Here is a 6,000-nt window from a genome sequence, read left to right as displayed (position 1 = left end):
GGTAAACTACCTCAGAAATGAAGCCCCTCGAACCAAATTAATAACATCTCCATATCAGACGGCAAGGTCAGCCGATATCTCAGAGTCCAGTTGGATGAAATAAGGAATTTTATGACGAACTTTGAACTATCCACAGAAAAAGTAGAGCAGTTTATACACACTTTTTTGTAAGCCGGTGCCATGAATGTCGTTAGTGCGAACCTCAGAACCTGCTTCACAGCCAGTGTACGGGTGTATCGATTACAATTTGAGAATTTCTGATCCATCCTTAGACGAGGGCAAAAGAGCGTACTCCTCAAGCTTACTGCATCCTTCGGTAGGACACCTGTCGAGGTTATACTGGTAATGATGGGGGATCTGCCCCATCCGACATTCAAGTACGAGGCAGGATTCGAACCTGCGACCGTAGCGGACGCGCAGTTACAGACTGAAGCGCCTAGAACCGCTCGGGAAGGCAGTTTCGAGCGAGTGCAAGTGAACAAGGGTAAACTTCAATAGCAATGTCCAACTCTGGGTACGGAGAACAGATTAATGGCAGCAACTGGAACGATACGACCACTAGTAGATGTATGTATAACCTTTTCCCAAGTGTCAGAGGGAGACTCTGATCACGCCAGGATGACCCAAGTAAAGAAATGGTGCACTTCATTAGAGGACATGATTCTTAGCTGGTGCACCTACGCAGAAGAGGGAGACAGGCTACAGCTCTCTGACGAGTCAATAGCGAACATAGGGTTATCAGTGCTGAAGTACGGGCAATATATCGGGTAACCAAAAGGGTCAAGATCAAACAGGTTCGGATCTTATGTGCACAAGAAGAACATTAGTAGCAGAATCACTTTGAGAAGTATTTCGTCAATGGAACAATGAGGAGTTAAGCTCATTGGACATGCTAAGTTCGGAGACAGATGGCGATGGTTCAAATGGCTCTGAGCACTGTGGGACTTAACATCTGACGTCAGCAGTCCCCTAGAACTTAGAACTACTTAAACCTGACTAACCTAAGGACATCACACACATCCATGCCCGAGGCAGGGTTCGAATCTGCGACCGTAGTGGTTGCGCGGTTCCAGACTGTAGCGCATAGAACCACTCGGCCACTCCGGCCGGCTTGAGATGGCGATGAGTTCGAAAGGGATAATACTGATGAATGGGCTAGTTACTGAGGTAATGTGTTCATTCCGAGAGTACAATTGTTTAAATTGCATATTAAATAATTTAGAAATAGGCACCCAAATAATAATGCGAAGGCTCGAGTGCGCGCGGAACCAAGGAGGATCATTTGTCAGTGGTTTAGTATAGGGATAAAAATAAATGTAGAGGCCTGCGTGCTCAGCAATCCTGGGCAATTCTAAGAGTGTTGATTACCGTTGTAACAGAACGGGGACAGACGATCCTGTAGTGGTGGGTTATTCTTTCGCTTCTACTTCACTCTCTTGTTTTCTTTCATTTCGATATTTTTTGTTAACAAAGCTGTAGAACTTAGCTGTAGATGCTTAACATTCAGGATCATTCTGAAATAAATGTAGTGTGTTTAGAATATAACGACCCGCCTTTGAATCATAAAACGGCAGAGCCAGTTGTAACAGCAAAAATGAAATGAAGATTATGAATCATCAACTACCTGCAGCTGGTTATTTACGAATCCTCATGTATCCATGTATGTCCTACCCGATTTTTGACTTATTTCACCCTTCTGGCGTTAGCTCGAAATCTAGGTTGTCACGAGGAATCTAGCAAAGAATTTTCTTCATGCAGAATTCACCAGTTCGTCTTGCATCGTCAGTATGCAGTTCAACATCATTAATCGCTATGTTATCCTCTCCTGTTTCCTACTGCTGTATTACTCGGCCTCTGCGAGGTGGCACAGTGGTTAGTACAATGGACCCGCACTGAGAGGAAAACGGTTCATATTCCCGTCCAGGCACCCAGCTTTTCCGTGACTTCCCTAAATCTCTCCAGGAAAATGCCGGGATGGTTCCTTTCAAAGGGCATGGCCGACTTCCTCCCCCGTCCTTCCCTAATCCGATGAGACCGATGACCTCGCTGTCTGGTCTCCTTCCCCAAAACAACCAACCAACCGGGATAGTTCCATTGAAAAGGGCATTGCCGATTTCCTACCACTTCCTTTCGTAACAAGACCTTGCGCTCCGTCTCTAATGATCTCGCTGTCGACGGGACGTTAAACTTTAATCTTCCTTTCTTTTTTCTTCCTGTACCTACCCGTTAACACTTTGCCGCCCGCACGCGTCGTAACAAATTTATTCGCTTGGCGCCGGCAGCGCTAATTCGGAATACTTGGCTTGTCGCCGGCCGCTTGTCACCTTTCCGTTGATGACAAGCTTCAAACACATTGACTTTTGCGAGCTTTAATTTTCCGAAAATCGTCTATTTTGCCGTATCATTCCACAAACTCGAATTTTCTTTTCAAGTAACTTCTCTGCAAGTTCTACACTGTTATAAGAATTATCCATGCAGAGGTGATGCCACTTTCCATCAGAAGGTGTCAATACTTCCATCACTGTTTTGCTAAAAGCCTCCCAGCGCCATAATATATCTTGAATGAGGGAATGTATCCCGTAATCGAATCACACGGTATCCGAATGAGTATGCGTATTTCGTAATTTTCGACGGACTGTAAACTTCAAAATTTAATCGTCCACGCCACGGTATCATTCCTTCATCAGTTGAGATGTCTTGACTTACATTAAACGTTTCTTTAAACTTTTTGGAAAAATAATCAGTTGCGAATTGCACTTTGACAAGCCGGTCGGCATTATCCGGTTTATTGTTGCTGTAGGAAAAATGTAAAAATGATAATATCTGTCTGAATCGGTTGCGGGACATAGTTTTGCGAATATATCGGTGTGTCTATCAACAGATTCGTTGACGATTAATCATCGATCCTTGCTTTTTTTACAATTCTCATAGGGAGGGCAAGCCCAAACCATTTTCTAAGTTCGGGTCCCGTAACGTCGACAAATTTGACATTTTTCTAATCCAGTTTCCTTCTATTGCAATTTTGACTGTACTACTTGTTGGTTTCGTTGCTAATATATTCAAATAGATCGTTCCCAATACTTAATTCTACGGTACCCTCGGCGCTCTTGTATCTTTGGGAAATATGTTTGCACCCGGGGATGCTTCAAATTTATTACTGGTCCTCGGTAAATCAAAGTCTGCCTTCTTCGTCTGATTCAGCCGAATCAGTTGGCAACCGTAGCGTTCGTCGAATTCTTCTTGGACGTATTTCACTATGTTCCTACGTTTCTGCTTCACTTTCATTTTTTTTTTATATCCAATGTCTTCTTCCCAAGTCGTCCGGAACGTCAGACAAGACATCCGCGCATTCATCGTAAACAATCCTGTTGTCTCTTTCGTCCGCCATGATGAAAGGGCACAACTACTTATATAAAAAAAAAGCTGTTGATGTGCGTAACTTATTGTTACCTAAACAAAACACCAACAGAATGCAGAAGATACTAATGTGTTGTCACCGGCCACTCCATGGTACTATGCTCACGACACCACTGTGCTGTCGCCGGTCCGCAGCTCGTGGTCGTGCGGTAGCGTTCTCGCTTCCGGCGCCCGGGTTCCCGGGTTCGATTCCCGGCGGGGTCAGGGATTTTCTCTGCCTCGTGATGACTGGGTGTTGTGTGGTGTCCTTAGGTCAGTTAGGTTTAAGTAGTTCTAAGTTCCAGGGGACTGATGACCACAGATGTTAAGTCCCATAGTGCTCAGAGCCATTGGAACCACTTTGCTGTCGCCGGCCACTGAGGAATACTATGCGGACGACACCACTGTGATGTCGCCGACCGTTGACCGCTATTTCGCGTACGACACCACTGTGGTGTCGCCGGACGGCATAGTGTTAACACCAACAAACGTTTTCGCATCGATGTTGAGTCCGACTCATTGCTACAAATTAAAATTGTAGTAAACACTTTGGGAATTTATCTTTCAATGGAGATTTCAGTTTCCTGAATGAAAATATTTTCTTCTAATGTCGTCCCACTAGACGTACGACGTTGTGAACATGTATTAAACCTGACACGGTTCTCGCAGCCTTCGGCTCCTACATGTGGTACCACAGTGCTTACCATATTTTAGGTAACTGTCACTCACAGAAGGCTGATAAATGTCACGCGTCCTCGTGGTGACATTGGACTTAGCTGTAAATGTCGACGTGTCGTTTTTAGGGTGCGTTTACGAAGCGTTCAGGGACGAGCTGTATCAGCAGCGGCGCTGGCACGCTAGTCACGCGCAGAGCCGTGCGCCGCCTTGCTCTGCTTTCCCCACACACATCGCAGACGAGCACATTCGCAGCCATGTCGAAACTCAGCCTTCTAAGAGGGATGGGACATACACGGGTAGGCTAAAGAAACTGAGAACTTCTTTTACATCTACACTACTGGCCATTATAATTGCTACACTACAACATGCTACAGACGCGAAATTTAACCGACAGCAAGAAGATGCTGTGATATGCAAATGATTAGCTTTTCAGAGTATTCACACAAGGGTAGATGCCGACATGAGGAAAGTTTCCAACCGATTTCTCATACACAAACAGCAGTTGACCGACGTTGCCTGGTGAAACGTTGTTGTGATGCCTCGTGTAAGGTGGAGAAATGCGTACCTTCACGTTTCCGACTTTGATAAAGGTCGAATTGTAGCCTATCGCGATTGCGGTTTATCGTATCGCGACATTGCTGCTCGCGTTGGTCGAGATCCAATGACTGTTAGCAGAATATGGAATCGGTGGGTTCAGGAGGGTAATACGGAACGCCGTGCTGGATCCGAACGACCTCGTATCACTAGCAGTCGAGATGACAGCCATCTTATCCGCATGGCTGTAACGGATCGTGCAGCCATGTGTCGATACCTGAGTCAACAGATGGGAACAACCATCTGCACGAACAGTTCGATGACGTCTGCAGCAGCATGGACTACCAGCTCTGAGACCATGGCTGCGGTTACCCTTGACGCTGCATCACAGACAGGAGCGCCTGCGATGGTGTACTGAACGACGAACCTGGGTGCACGAATGGCAAAACGTCATTTTTTCGGATGAATCCAGGTTCTGTTTAGAGCATCATGATGGTCGCATCCGTATTTGGCGACATCGCGGTGAACGCACATTGGAAGCTATAACACTGCAACAGCATTTACATTGCTTATACTATGAAATACCAAGTTTGGTTTATTACGTAGTATGCCCCAGCAGAACAAATAGTCCTGTCACGGAAAAGCCACGTAATAACACTCCTGTCTGCTACTGCTGTACCATAACCTTAAAGCTGTAAACAGGTTGTTAAATAAAACTATTTTGTTAAAGCAATTATGGTATAAAGCAACAGAGCAGTGTTACCCTCTGAGAGGAATTTTGTTATGTTGACCGTGTTGTACCTAACGGAGGTGGCTTATCGGGAAATGAAAGTCAGAATTACGTAAATATTCGAAAAGTAACAAACAAGATTTTTGCCTATCTACACTGTTTAAAGAAAACGGAAGACGGTCGCCAGCCTAAGTAGGCAAGAGAAAGATTAACGTTCTCATTTAAGAAAGTAGGTATGCGTAACTTTAACGGACAAACACAACCTAGACTTGGCCACACGCGAGTGCAATGAACTCTGACACCTGCATATGTTAACGTTAAGGTTGGAACAAACAGCTAGAGCAGCACAAACTATTTGTAAAATTATAATAGATAACGAAACACACTATTACTTACAGGGCTTATTCAAACTGAATGGTCTTTATAACGTTACTATTTATATTCACCGCAGAATCATTAATTGGATATGGGTTAAGCCTCTCTCAGTTAAATACTTTCCTATTTAAAATGAAAGTTAATTGGAATCCACTGAGAGGTTGCTTCTCACTATCATTTGAAGAAAGAAATTATGATTTTCATAATTAATGGTCTTTCCGTTACTTGTTACCGAACATTAACACAATAGACAAACTGTTGATCCAGTTTTACTATTAATATGCACT

Source organism: Schistocerca serialis, chromosome 2 (genome assembly GCF_023864345.2).
Source record: "Schistocerca serialis cubense isolate TAMUIC-IGC-003099 chromosome 2, iqSchSeri2.2, whole genome shotgun sequence".
In the NCBI taxonomy this organism is placed as follows: Eukaryota; Metazoa; Arthropoda; class Insecta; order Orthoptera; family Acrididae; genus Schistocerca; species Schistocerca serialis.
Note: the sequence above shows the minus strand (reverse complement) of the source record.